The sequence below is a fragment of the Drosophila willistoni genome, assembly GCF_018902025.1.
Source record: "Drosophila willistoni isolate 14030-0811.24 chromosome XR unlocalized genomic scaffold, UCI_dwil_1.1 Seg144, whole genome shotgun sequence".
Lineage (NCBI taxonomy): Eukaryota > Metazoa > Arthropoda > Insecta > Diptera > Drosophilidae > Drosophila > Drosophila willistoni.
The window spans coordinates 3052435-3067246 of NW_025814057.1; the positions used below are offsets into that span (position 1 = coordinate 3052435).

The 14812-nt window shown below is 36.8% G+C and overlaps 1 protein-coding gene across 1 annotated transcript in view; it reads left to right on the forward strand.

The window, feature by feature from the left end:
• LOC6638970 (elongation factor-like GTPase 1) overlaps positions 1-14812 on the forward strand; it is an 81249-nt gene that overhangs the window by 31750 nt on the left and 34687 nt on the right. The window lies entirely within an intron of this gene.

Consider the following 14812-nt stretch of genomic DNA (forward strand, 5'->3'; position numbering starts at 1 on the left):
AGATTGGCTAATAAAGAATATTTTTTGCTAGTCTATGCTTAAGAGAATCTATTTATTTCTCTGGAAATTTGTAATACTAAAAGCTATAAAAAGGTTGACCATTTTAAAAGGTCTGCTCTATAGAAAGAAATAATGCAGTTAAAATTAATAGGGACAAATTCAAGTTGATTAACTTCTTTTTTTTCTACTTTTTTAATCAAATTGTGCATAAACCTTCATTTCTATTCATCATATATGATATAATTTTCAATTCCATTCAAAAAAAAGCTAGTTTTCCCTCAATGTAGCCAGAAAATTGATCAGCACTTTCTAAGCCCAGAGACCGGTTTGAAGCCGAACATGTTGCAGAGCTTAAAAGAGAGTTAAACACTCTCTTGCTCTGGCAGTCAACATGTTGTCAAGCTTAGCAAAATGTTGCCAAGCTTAAAATGTTGTAAATCTTTGTTGAAAATGACGACAAATAAATGCTTTTAATTAGCAACATGTTGTCTTGGGCTTGCCTTGGCCTAGGCACACGTTTACCTACATAAATATATATGTATGTATATAAATATGTACTACATACAGACTATTCAATTAGTCATTCCACGCACACACACATACACACACACACACAGAGCATAACACACCTGACATTTTTCTAATTCTCAACAATTCGGCCAGATTCTACATCGACTTTGCTTTCGCTTCAATGTCAACTTGCTGCATTTAAACTGTCATCGATTTGGACGACTAACACCTTGGACTATCTGAAGAAAATGTTTAATCTCTCCGTTTCACTCACTCTTTGGTTTCTCTCTTAGCCATTTTCTTTCTCATTCTGTCTCTTTCAATTTAGTTAAATACTTTAAGGATATTAAGTATAATTTGTTGTTAGTTTTCTTAATTGCTAGATACCTTTTCATAAAAGACAGGGTAGATGTATTCCTGCAATGCCGAATAGCAGATATTTTTGGAAAGATAAAATTAACTCAATCATGTTGTATTTGAAAGCGTTAATTATACGCGTTGTAGGCTAAGCCACACTATGAATTTATGTCTTAATGAAAAAAAATTTAATGAATATTCAAAGATTGTCCAACTGTTAACTGAAATTAGAAAGAATTAGACTAATTCTCATTGTTTTGAAGATGATGTTTTCTATCAGTGATCTATTGGCCGAATAGCAGGAACGTGCCCTAATGAAGGAAATTTATATTCTTGTGTGCTGCTCTTCGTTATGGGATACTCCATTCGCCTAATAAAACAATAAGAAACCTCGAAGCAAATACGGCTCCAAGTATGAGAGAGTACAAGGCAATAAAAGCAACTGAGCGTTAATTAAAAAACTAGCCATAGATCAATGCACCTGATAGATGCGGGAAATGTTTGTTCTCTCCGCACCACCACACCACCACATGCCTCTCCTCTTGGGTTGTTGCCATGAATCTAGCGCTGCTGCTGCACAAAATTTGCCCGCTGGCAAATGTGTCTATAATTTGTGAGAAAATGAACTTTTTTTTAGGGTCTCTCCCCCCTACTAATTGAGCTCAAATTCGCCCCAAGGGGTTTACTAAAACAAAAAATATAAGTAAAATGCAAGAGAGAGAGAAAGGAAATGGCAAGACAGAGACAGAGAGAGAGAGAGAGAGATAGAGGTAGCGAATGTTGACAAGGCTAAAGGCTTTGCTTCATTAGCATATGGGGAAACGGGTTATAGAAAAGATCAAGAAATGTGACTTGACACACATAAAAGGCGTTTATAATGATTATGGCATAAAAATATGTTAAAAAGAAGGCTGTAACTGCAACTGCCGGCAACTGTTACCTCCTTTTTGCCAGTTGAGTGGGTGCTGGTCATGTTGCGTGGCTAAATGTTGCTAGAACGGCAGCAGCAGCCATAGTAATAGCAACAGCAACAGCAACATTTGGGGCCAACTTTCTTCTGTCTGTCTTATCTTTTATGCATATGCAACAGGCAAAAAGGCAGCGGCAGCGGCAGTGGCGGCGTCTGCATTCTTTTTTTGTTTTCGTTTTGGCCTGGCCATAAAAATATGCAACCCAACTGCAACTGCAACTACAACAGCAACGACGACGGCGACAGCGACAGCAACAGCAACGACGATCATCTCTAAAGTACAAGCAGCATCTAGCAAGCAAAGTAACTAGCAAACAGCAACCAGCTATAGCTTAGACTTAGCACTAGCAACTCTTGAACTTTACTAGGCACTGGAAAATGCTTTTTGCCCTTTTTTTTCTCCTCGCTCTGTGGTGGTGGTGGTGGTGGTGCTGCTGTTGCCTTTTTAGTTTTTTTTATTTTGTCCATGCTTTTTCTTTGCCTCAGAAGAAGACGCCGCACGAAGTTGCTGCTGTTCAAGTGCCAATGGCAATCTTCTTATTTTATTCCTCTTTATTGCCATCTCTTTTTCTCTCGGTTTGCTGCTGCTGCCGCCGCTGCTGCTGCTGCTGTTGCTGTGGTTTGTAGTTTATTTCCCTCTGGTTTGATCTTTTGGTCTTTGGCGGTAATTTTTCCTCAACTTTGGATTCTTTTTTCTCCTTTGCTGGTTTTTGTCTTTATTTTTATTCTAATAGTGATCTTGATAGGAAAAATAGCTTACTCTCTATCTAGGTATATCTCTCTCTCCCGCTGTTTCTCTCTCGCTCTCTCTCTTTCTCTCAGTCTCTGGCATTCTTTCCTAATGCTCTCCCCGAAATTAATTTGAATTATTAGCTTGATTATTGGTTATGGACTTTATTTGAGAGTGTTCACTGTTCATGGCAAAAATGTTGTGATAAGCATGAAGAAAGCAGCTTTAGTTCTTACATTGGCAACAACAATTGCTTGTACGGCAGCAACATGGCAACAATTGCTGTTAAGCCTGACTACAATTACCAATTGTTGTTGCTGTTAGCTGGTCACATTTAAATTTATTAAAACTGCATTCAACTGCTAACGGAGATGTTGCTGTAGTTGGCTGCGGCTGCGACGGTTGCTGCTGCTGCTGTTGCTGTTGGAATGTTGGTGGCGCCATTTTCCTTGCAATTTGATGCCATTTGTCATTTGCTTAATTGTGCCCAAGTTGTTCTTGGTTGAATTTCCTGCCTCCTGCATTAACCGTTTCTAATTGTGGTCAAGCACGCAAAAGGAGCAGTTGCATCTGATGGCAGTTGTAGTTGCAGTTGCCATTGCCATTGCCAGCCCCCATCTCTACCCCAAGTTGCATTTAGTTACAATTAATCAAATTGTCGCTATGTCTATTGGCTGTTTATGACATATGATGGCGCCTTGGGGCGCTCATTAGCTAAGATTTCCTACCCATTCCAACAGCCACTTCTACTCCTATTTATACACTAAAAAACCTACTCCTTCATTATTCACTCCTTTTGGTTATTCTTTTTCCTCTTTTTTTTTTTTTTGGTTTATTTTATTAAGAATACATTTTCTCAAGGCAATTGGCCCGCTACTAGCTGCAGGTCATGAGGGTTCTTCTGGTTGGTTTTTTTTTGTTTTGTTTTGTTTTGTTTTTCGGCTTGTTAATGTTCCCCTTTTGGGTCTTAATACCGTTGCATATGCGATTGCTTAACCAAGTTACTGTCCAGTCTATCCATCTATCTGTCTGTCTGTCTGTCTGCCAGTCTGTCTGTCACAGGTTCGTTGACTTGAGTTTGGGTGTTGAAACAATCAAGTCCCGTCCAGTTGACGTGACGCTACTATTGCATAATCTTTTTAGTAGGCACCACCACCACCTAGAGCACCACCACCACCACACCACCATCATCACCAGCAGTCAGACAGCTCTCTCTTTCTCTTTCTCTCTCTCTCTCTCTCTCTGTCTTTCTTTCTTGCTATTGCAGTGGATAGTAATTACCCAGCGACTGCAAATTGATTTTGAAATGCTTAAAAGTCAGCAATTTTCGGTGGCTAGATGAGGATGTGTTGCAGTTGCATAGAGGATCGCCCAGCTCACTTTCTAGGTCATCAACAATATGCTATGGCTTGATGAGACTCCTCGATGCCAGCTGGTGATGGAGTTAAAATTCTTTTCCCAAATTGATTCTAGTACTGGCAATCAGCTGGTTGAATGTTTAGCTAAATGATTACTTCATGGAGATCACTAACTAAGATTTTTCCCCAGGCAACAGCTGCCAGTTGCAATTGAAGTTACGACGGCATTGCATATGCTAAATTTTTAGCTAATATAACAGTCAGACAAGTATCTCGACGATTGCCTATTGACTTTAGAGTTGTAACCATCAGTGGATGAGAATCTCTAGCTAGTTGCCAATTCCATTTATTTGTTTTAGCTTATATCGATCATAAATAGTTTTTATCTCTTTTTTTATTAATGCTAAAGGATAATGAATGGAATCGATTAACCATATGAAATTCAAGAAAACTATTCACCTAGCTTGATTCGGTTTACCTATATGATCATCATATATTTATTTCACTTATTTCTCAATTTTTTTTCTTCTTCTTCTTCTTCTCGTTCTGCATTTGTGAGTTCTGCGAGTTCTCTTGGCATGTGAAAGCTACCAAACTTGTATTTTATCTCAATGAAATTTATATATGATGTCCATTAGATAAGCCGCCTCCTGCTGTAGCTAGGCTTGCCTAGGTGCTAGGTGCTAGGCGAACCAGTTCGTCGTCTGCATCTTCTTCCTATACGTATATTCATATACATATGTATATATATTTCTGTGTATATAAATATATATATTGAAAAAAGAAGGAGGAGAAGAACCCCCCACGACTAATTGCTGCATCTCATTTCCATTTATCGTTCCGTCCCTCCAAATGAATTACAAGCACTAAAAACAAATTAAAAATTGTGGCAAATGTGAGGAAGAATAAACATTTCATGCTGCAACGGCAACGGCAACGGCAGCAACAGGTTGCAGACTTTACCTCAATCTTTACCCTCCTCATTGTCGTCTCTTTTCATATTAAGTTTCTAATTTAATGTCATGCGTTTGCCAGAGATTCGCAATTCGCGTGTTTTTCGTTCCTTTTGGCTTATCTTCACTTGGTTTGCCAAATGCAATTAAATGTGTGTCGTGCCACCAACTGATGCCACAAACTGCATCTGCAGCAACAGCAATTGTTACTGGCAATGGCATACAATAATTGTGCCAAATGAATTTGTAATTATGCATTTGGTTTGTGTCTTTTGGCATGCCAACTTAAAGCCATGAACATGAACTCCAGCTCTCCAGCCCCATCTTTAGTTTCAGCTCCAGCTCGAGCTCCTCTCCTTCAATTGGCCTGATCAGACTAGCCGGTTTCTGTTGTGTTTGTCTTGTGTCTTGCCTGTTTGTTTGTTATTGCTGCTGCTGCTGCTGCTGCTGTTGTTGCTGTTGTGAGTGACATCACACACCAAGTCATTGTCAACATTGTCAGGCCTCTGGCCATGACATTACACAAACCAAAAAAAAAAAAAAAAAAAAAAAACAGTAGCAAACTGACAAAATTTAATTAAAGCGCATGACAACACACAAAAAAAAGAAGAAAAAAAAGAAACAATAAAACAACTCACTAGAAGCGTTGAAAAAAAATTCTATGAAAAATGTTTAGAAAAACGACGACAAGACCGAAAATTAATGACATTGATAGGCTAGAAGATTAGATACTCTATAAGGATTAGAAGGACACAAAAAAGTTGTCAATAAGAAGTTGCTTTTGTTGGAAAAGCTTTTGCCAATTTGTATAGAAATTTTTTTATATTTTTAAGTTTTAGGGAAAGTGAATGAGAAACAGAATCCTATATCTTATCAACCCAACAATAAATACTTCCGTATGTGAAATCAACTATTTGTTAAATTTTGCACTAGATCAAAGGGGGCAACCATTTAGATAAGTAATTAACTTATTTGGCAGTCGATATTTAAACTCCATTATCTACTTTCCAGCAGTTTTGAAATCTGGTTATCGCGATAGGCTTCAAGATCAGATAATGTACAATGACAGATGATTTCAATCATTAATCATTTCAATGCCTTGGAATCTTTTATGATCGCTTTCATAGTGACTAAATACCTAGAGCATTCCGTGAGTTATTTTACCTCTTAGTAGAAAGAACCTATTAAAGGGTATTCTAGTATAAAGAAAATGCCGACGATAAAGTTACGCAGTCTTTTGTTGTTGTTTTTGCTGTTTGATGACTTTGACACTTTGCTTCATACGCGAAGTATTTGGCAAAAAAATAGAAAAAAGAAGGAAGGCATTCAGGCAGGCAGGCAGACAGCTCTGCAACTACTTCACACGAAGCCAATTAAATGGCAACACGTTACAGAACATGGACCATCATCATCATCATCATCATCATCATCTTCATCTTCATCGTCATTATTATCATCATCATCAGGGGCATCATCAGCATCGTCATCATCCTTCTCGTCGAGCAATAGAATTCCCCAAGTGAGTGTGAAAAAATGGGTCAATGATGGCTTAAATTGTGGCCAGATAGAAGAAGGTTCAGTTGAAGATTTTGTGATGATGGGGTATAAGGTAAGTAAGGTAAGGTATAAGGTAGGTTTGTAGGTGGGGCAGGAGAAATGTTTTGAGGTGTGTGGGGGTCCACTGACATTTGATCGCACCTGGGTTAGATACTCCTCGCACTACAGATGATTGGTGATTGGTATCTCTCTAGCTCGGTATTGGTATTGGAATCTTTGTACTAACCTATGCGGTTTTATTGGCAAACATTTGATTTATGATCCTCTGTGTGGGCAGAAAATGTGTTGATATTTCAACTGCGGTTGGGTTATTGAGATGTATCTACCATCAGCTCAGCTCTCAAGATGAGCAGATCGATGTGGATGAAGTTTGGTGAGCGGAAGCGGTATCATGCAGATGGAAATGCAGATGGAGTTCGAGTCAAAGTCGAGGCAAGAGCCAAGAGCTGGAGTTGCGAATGGCTACAATTTGTCTAATGTGCCAATTTGATTGCTGACTTCTTCTAGCAAATGGCAAATCAGTTGCTGAGATTGGTAACTGATGATGGTTTTACCTCTCTCACTTGCTCTTCTTTAAAGTAGAGTAACAGAAGGGCATATTAGTTTACAAATAATGGCATATTTATTGTGTACAAAGCAACATACAAAATTTAAATGTAAAAAAAAACTATATATAACAAAAGGCTATGAGATTATTAGACATTTCATTATCTAAGGGCATTTTTGAAGTCGTTTAGACAAACCCTTTAAGATTTTTAACTAAATCAATGACAAGCAACGACGAAAGAGGAGGCCCTATAATTTCCCTCTTACTCGGCTATCTCTTTCTCTTTCGCTCTGTCTCTATTTATCGTTTGTGAGGCTCACTTGTCCCATTTATTTATTTTGTTTAAATTTAATTCACGATTTTCTATCGAACAAAAGAGACGACCGACGGCCGTCGGAGGGAAAGGAATAGAGATGGTTTTAGTATGGAAAATTTCCCCCTTTCAATGACTGCAATTTTTCTTCTTCTTAACAAGGCAGACACACAACACACACACACACATACCACTAAAATGAACTTTTCCTTCTTTCTTTTCTTTCTCTCCTTTTGATTTTACTCTTTCTATTTCCATATCAATGTGTTTGTTGTTGTTATCTTGCTTACTTTCCGATTTTCCGAAAATTTTCTTTCGTACTTAACCGCAATAATTTCTGCTCATTTGAGTGTCGTGGAAATGAGTTAAAGTCTCGCCACTTGGCAGCATATCGCATCTTTGTAATGTGAACATTACTTATTTCCATTTCCATTTTCCATTTTTTTTCTCCTCACTCTCCCTCTCCCTCTCTTGTTGTTGTCTTTTACCATTTTCCTCTTATTTTTGCCGCCGCCAAACAGTAGACGCGCAAAGAAGACGACTCTTTGCTTAATTCATTAATTTCCCACACCAACAATCCAACCAACAACAGCAACAGCAACAACAGAAACAGCAGCAACATCAACATCAGCAACAGTCACCAAATGTAATTTCCAATGTGAAACCGTTGAAAGTTATCACCTTCCAGACCGTGTGTGGTGATAGTGTGAGAGGGAGAGAGAGGGTAGCAAAAGCGGGAAAATTAAGTGGTTCCTGTGCCATTCTAAACAGTTATCCAACAAGAAAAACAAAACAAAAAAAAAAAACCGAGCCTAATTATGACATTTTTTATAATTTGGTATAACAAACCAAAATTTCAACCAAATTGCTTTCGCTTCTTGGTAAGACGTTTATGGCAGCACACAGTCATTTCGTCTTAACCAGAATCACTTTTTAACCCAAGGGTCAAGCTAATACGCTCTTTAACTTTTTACTTAAACATATTTGCATCTAAAAAAGAGATAGTTCCAATATTAAACAAAAGTTCAAAAACAATCTGTCACAAGAAATATTTCATCGAAAACATATTAGAATGTAAAATCAGCAAAACAAATCATTATATTCCGAAAAATTATATTCTTTAATTTCTATTAGTTGTAATTAGTTTTAATAATCCTTTCATGTTTATTGATTTTCACATATACATAGGAGACATAAAGCAACAGTTGAAACACATACAAAAAACAATATCTGTAACATTGACTATATAACTAATGGCTTAAAGGAACAATCAGTTTCCAATGCGCCTATTGGAACTGAACGTTTTCACTTTATTTCAATGTTACTTAATTTTTTAGTTGAAGCATTGAGCAAAGAGGTTGAATCTTGGATTTATGGGTCACTTTTTGTTGTTGTTGCTCATGACAGTTACCTTTGGATAGAGAACTGAGAGAACTAAACCTAAAAAAACTGGGTTAGTTGCAGCTGACCGACCAAACCAATCGAAAAGGTGTCAAACGTTATGACCCACAACAACATCTACATCTACATACAAACATACAACAAACAGGCAACAGCAATATCTTGTTGGCCTTTTGTTTGGGCCTTATCTTTTGTACGCAAGTCGTAGAGGCATTTGCATTTTGTTTATAAAGTTATTTTAACTCTTTTTTGGCCTCTTGGTTCTTCTCACTGTTCTCGATCTTCTTTTTTTCCAAAAGAAGAATATGCTAAACGAAATTTCCAATCATAATTCAAGCATTCTTATGTTAACTAGAAAATTGCCAGATATATATATACATATCAAAAACATACACCATACCATTCGTTCGTGCATGTATGAAGAAAGTGTTTTTCCTGTCCTCATTTTGGGAAACTATTCAAATTCAGTTAGAGCAAAAGTAACAGAGAGAGAGAGACAGAAAGAGAGACCTCGTGGCTATGTGTAGGTACATCATCTCTTTGCTTGTAAAAATGTTCGCATATTTATCATATTTCATGATTTTCCTTTTTACTTTTTTCTATTTTCGCATCGGTTTGAACTTCATCCCACGCTCTTAATTACCCTCAGACTTCATCTCAAACTTCCATCTGCAACTCTGACTCTGAAGCCATCTTCGTCTGTATAGTTTAGACTCAGGCACTTGAGTTTTCCATCTTCTTCAATCTGTGAAAATTTTTGGTCGACATGGCAGTTGTTGTTGCATTTGTGGCTGTTTTTAGTTGCTTTTTTGGGCTTTTGTTGGTGTCCTTCTTAAATTTGTCGTCTCTTTCGTTCTGTGACTGCGGTTTGCCATTTCTAATATCTTAAATGGCATTAATTCAATTTAAAAAGTGACAGCAAACAGCAAAAGAACACACACACAGAAATATTTTGTTAATTATGGCCAATGGTCTTAATGTGAAAAGTTTTCTAAAAAGGCTTATTGATTCCTATTTATCAAACGGATTAAACTGAGAAAATGTTCATAAAACAAATGACCTTCTCTCCGCCTTTTCTAACGCTCTCATTGATTGTAAAGACATTTATCTTAAGATTAGAGACTTGAAAATTTATATTTTCCCAGCCCAACAATGAAAATTAGAGAAAAGCAATTTGGAAAGCGTTAGCAACACATTATTTAATTGAAATTGCCTAAAACCAACTAAAGAGAGCATCTTAAAGAATTTCACATGTTCTTTCTCTGTGTTTATTTAATCATTCTTTTAATTTTCTGATATAAGCCAGAGGAGATTAAGTTTAATAAAGAGTTCGACATGTAATAAGATGTTCAGCTTCGAAAATTTTAAAGAAAGAAATTGCTATTGAGGTATTGAGAATAACGTTTTGGTTTTGTATTTAATATTAAGATATCAAATTCCAGATAAATAATAGAGTTCAATCTGTCAACGGCAACTAGATCTGTCATTTTGCCATTTCTCAGCCAGTCAGTCATCCAGACCACACACACACACACACACACACACACATATGTATACACACTCACCATACACACTCACCAGAGATGACTACAAGACATGCAAGCTCTCTAAGAAGGGGAGAAGGAGAGATTCATTAAAAATGTATTTAAAAAGTTGGTTTATTTATGAGGCAAAGTTGCAGCAGCTATGCAATGTTCGGGTTGACAACATAATGCAATTATTTTGATGCATTTGCATTAAATTATTGAAGCATTTTTCTGGGTGCCAAGAAGATGTCGCCTTCATTTTTTTTTGTTCATTGTTTGCGGCAGCTTCATTAAATGCAATACACCAAACCACCTACTATAAAGCTACTCCATGTCGATCTCCGGCCTTTCGTCACATAAGGCTGTCAGTCAGACAGCCAGACAGACAGACAGACAGATAGTCAGTCAGACAGTCACGGTGGCTCCACAGCAACACCCTCAACTTGGTGGCAGCATTGAAAGTGTTGGCAACTTTGGCAGCAGCATTAACTTTGCCATTGCTTTTACTGATGATGATGATGATGATGTTTTGGTGCTGCTGCCTCCGGACTACGGATGATGAGGCCGATGCCAGATGCCAGTTGCCTGATGGTTATGCTGATGCTGCTGTTGCTGATGATGCCTGCCAACGCGTATTCATCATCATTTATGTCAAACAGTGAGCCAAGAGGGTGAGATAGGGTAAACAGGGGGAACTTTCCTCTACTCCTCCATATGTAATTCGTCGTTTGATTTTCTCTGCTTTTAAATTGTGTTTCCACCTTTTTTTTTGTTTTTTTTTTTGGGGGGTTTTTGCCTGTCAATATATCAATTTGATTTTTTTTTTTGCCAATTTTTTTTATTGTAGTATTGAAAATGGAAAGTTATGATTTGAATTTTTTTTGTTGTGTTTTTTCTTCTTCTTTAGATTTTCAAATTCAATTTTCCCTTCATTCTCGCCTCTATTAACTACTCAGCATGACCACTTGGACACGATCTCCTCCAACTGTATGATCAAGTGGCTTTTTTTTTTTTTTTTGGCTGTTGGCCAAATTGTTCGGTTCATGCCTGAGTAGCAACTCCCTGGGATTCTTCACGTACTTTCTTCCAAAAATTCGCCCATGCTTGAGGGAGGCAACTTTAACTTTGTTTTTTTTTTTCTTCTTATTTAAATTTCAATTTCCCATGGTCCGTTGCGTCTTTTTAGACATTCGGCCAATTCTTTGAGAAGAAGTAGAAACAACAGTCAACCCGCCGCATTGCCAAATGGAATTCGCATGACCAAAAAAAGAAATAGTTGAAAAAACAGCTAAATAAGTTTTATTTGTTTGTTGTTTGCACTAAATTGTAACTACTTTGTCTATACCCATTAGCTGAAATGAGCCCAAAACAGGGTCTACGATTAAGAGAGACGAATAGATAGATGGATTTTGGTAAGGTATTAGCTTTCAGATAAATCCCCAACTGTGAAATCAAGTCTTATTTTGTAGCCTTTATTTTGCTGCTTGCTCAACATATGTATACTCGATCCCTAGCTAACCCAACAGGGTATCATTCGCCCCGTTGGCCCCATTGAATGCTAAATGTGTATGTACCTTTTTTTTTTCTTTTAGTTTGGTTAGTCTGCGTTTTGTTTGTAGATCCCAAGTAAATACTAGCACTAAACAAAATGAGAGAAGAGAGGAAGGAAAGAAGTTGATGGAGAAAATGAGAATGAGTAGAAACAAGTAAATAAATATAGCACACACTTTAAATTGCCATTGTGTGTGCTGATACTTATTTGTGTAGCGAAAGTAAAATTTTAGTGCTAAAAAAACCAAAAAAAAAAAAAAAAAGTAAAATTCATTTACGCTTACGGAAGTGCTAAATCTCAATTTGAAATTAAAGTTGGCCTTTAGTTGCTTTGAAATCTAACACCGCGACCCCCCACAATCATCCTCGAATGAATCGTATGGAATTCTACAAGTGTTTACAGTGCGGTTTGACTGCAGCTTTGCCTTGTAATGAAACTCAATTACAACATCAATACGACGACTATGAACTATGTACGATTGTTCGCTCCTCTTCGACGGATTCGATTAGGAGCGGCCAGCAAAAAAAAAAAAAAGAAAGAAAGAAAACAAAGATAAAGTTGCTAAAAACATTTGCTAGCTAAACTCTAAGTAGAGAAAGTACTTTGGGGAGTTGTTGGTCTTTGAGCATGTAAAAGTATCTGAAAGATGCGAATCTGCCTGAGAGGTCAAATCGCTAGCTAACTTTTACCACAGTAAAGCTTTCGATGAGGCACATTTTTGGCTGGATGGCTGGCCTTTTTTTTCTCTTTTGGATTTAAGGGAGCCGCCACCGCCTACGTGGATCATGTAAAGATGATCGTCATCACGATGAAGATGGAGATGATGACAATGATGCTGATGATGATGATGATGATAATGATGGGTTTTGTAAATATTACAACACATAACTTTGTAGTCTGTTGCATTCGGTTGTCATTTGCATACTTAACACCTTCGAGTGAGTTGAGTAGACGTCAAATTGGAAAAATTCATGTTGAATTTTCATGGCAAAGGCACAATGACGATGGCAAAGGCACTTGAGAGACGACGACGACGGCGACGACGACGACGACGACGACTATGGACCTGAGCTTGGGTTGATGGATGTGCCTCAGTGTCTCTCTTGGTCGGGATGCAGGCGCGGGCCCAAAGTCTCTGGCTGCTAAATGAGATTTGCTTTTGTAATTAGAAAATAATCGAGTGAGGAGAGCTGAACTGAGCTGAGAGGCAGTCCGAGCCATCGCATCGTCGTTACTTTCAATTTCATTGCATTTGCTTGGCGGCCTCTTGTGCTTTTTTTTCTTCTCTTCTTCTTCTTCTTCTGTGTGTGTTTTGTGTTATGCATGATTTGTATCTTTTAGGCTTTCTTTTGAAGCCGCACCTTGGCAGCAACTTGGTTGTCTGATGACTCTGCATTGCAGTTTAACTATTACCATTACAATTATTGTTATTGTTATTGTTATTGCCAGCTTTTTTTTTATGGCTTTATTGTTGCAATTTATGGCCGAGATTCGGACCAACTTTGTTATCGCATGCTTAGAAATCCATTAATAATGGCGTCTTTTTTTCTTTTCTTTTTTGCATATACCATGGTCTATATATATATATATATACATACATACTTTCACTTTGCCTGCATAAATCGTTTTTTGTATAGTCCAAAAAATATGAGAAATTCTTGTGTCTTATGCACTCAACAAGACCACTTAATTCTAACATAATTTCTTCAAAGGCCAAGATTTTCTCTCAATTAACAAATTCCCAGTCTAAGAAGCAAATTATTTCTTTATTTTGATTATTAGAAGAGAGAAAGCAAATCGAAATAATAAATTTGTTTTGAATTTTTGGTTTTTTTTTTTTTAGCAAAAATTTGGCAATTAATTTCACATATATTTCTTCTGAAAGAAGAAAGAAAGAACATATATAATTGTTCAGTTTGTTAGATAATTGATAAATAACCAGAGGGCCGGGGCTAACTTCGACCGCGTCAAAGTTTGTATACCCTTGCAACTTTTTTGGTAACTCTTTCCTTATATGGATGGCTATAGCCATCAAAGTGGAAAAACGTTTTAGCTACAAAGGCTAATGTTTGCGAAAGAATGGGCTACAATTTTAGCATAGGAAATAACGAAAGAAATATTTGACAATTGCATACTGCTCAGCTTATTTTCGAAAGTATCTAGTACTTTCGGCTAGACGGAAGCAATTCACATATTTTTGAGATCCAAGAAGGCCTGGGATGTTTGTAAAATTCGACCAGGTAAAGGGGGTACAGTACTTCAATCATTCTACTTCGTGAACTCATACAGTCAACATCAAAAATAAAACAAAAACTTTGCTCTAATTCTGAATATAAAAAAAAAAAAAAAAAAAAAAAGAAAAACGCAAAACATTTTGGATTTTCAATTGTGGCTTCATCTAAGCAATTCACATATTTTTGAGATCCCAGAAGGCCTGGGAAGTTTGTAAAATTCGACCTGGTCAAGGGGGTACAGTAATTCAATCATTCTACTTCGTGAACTCATACAGTCAACATCAAAAATAAAACAAAAATAAAACAAAAACTTTGCTTTAAGTCGGAATATAAAAAAAAAAAAAAAAAAAAAAAACATTTTGGATTTTCAATTGTGGCTTCATCTAAGCAATTCAAATATTTTTGAGATCCAAGAAGGCCTGGGATGCTTGTAAAATTCGACCTGGTCAAGGGGGTACAGTACTTCAATCATTCTACTTCGTGAACTCATACAGTCAACATCAAAAATAAAACAAACTTTGCTATAATTCTGAATATCAAAAAAAAAAAAAAAAAAAAAAAAAGAAAAACATTTTGGATTTTCGATTGTGGCTTCATCTAAGCAATTCACATATTTTTGAGATCCAAGAAGGCCTGGGATGATTGTAAAATTCGACCTGGTCAAGGGGGTACAGTACTTCAATCATTCTACTTCGTGAACTCATACAGTCAACATCAAAAATAAAACAAAAACTTTGCTTTAATTCTGAATATCAAAAAAAAAAAAAAAAAAACCAAAATAAAACAAAAACTTTGCTATAATTC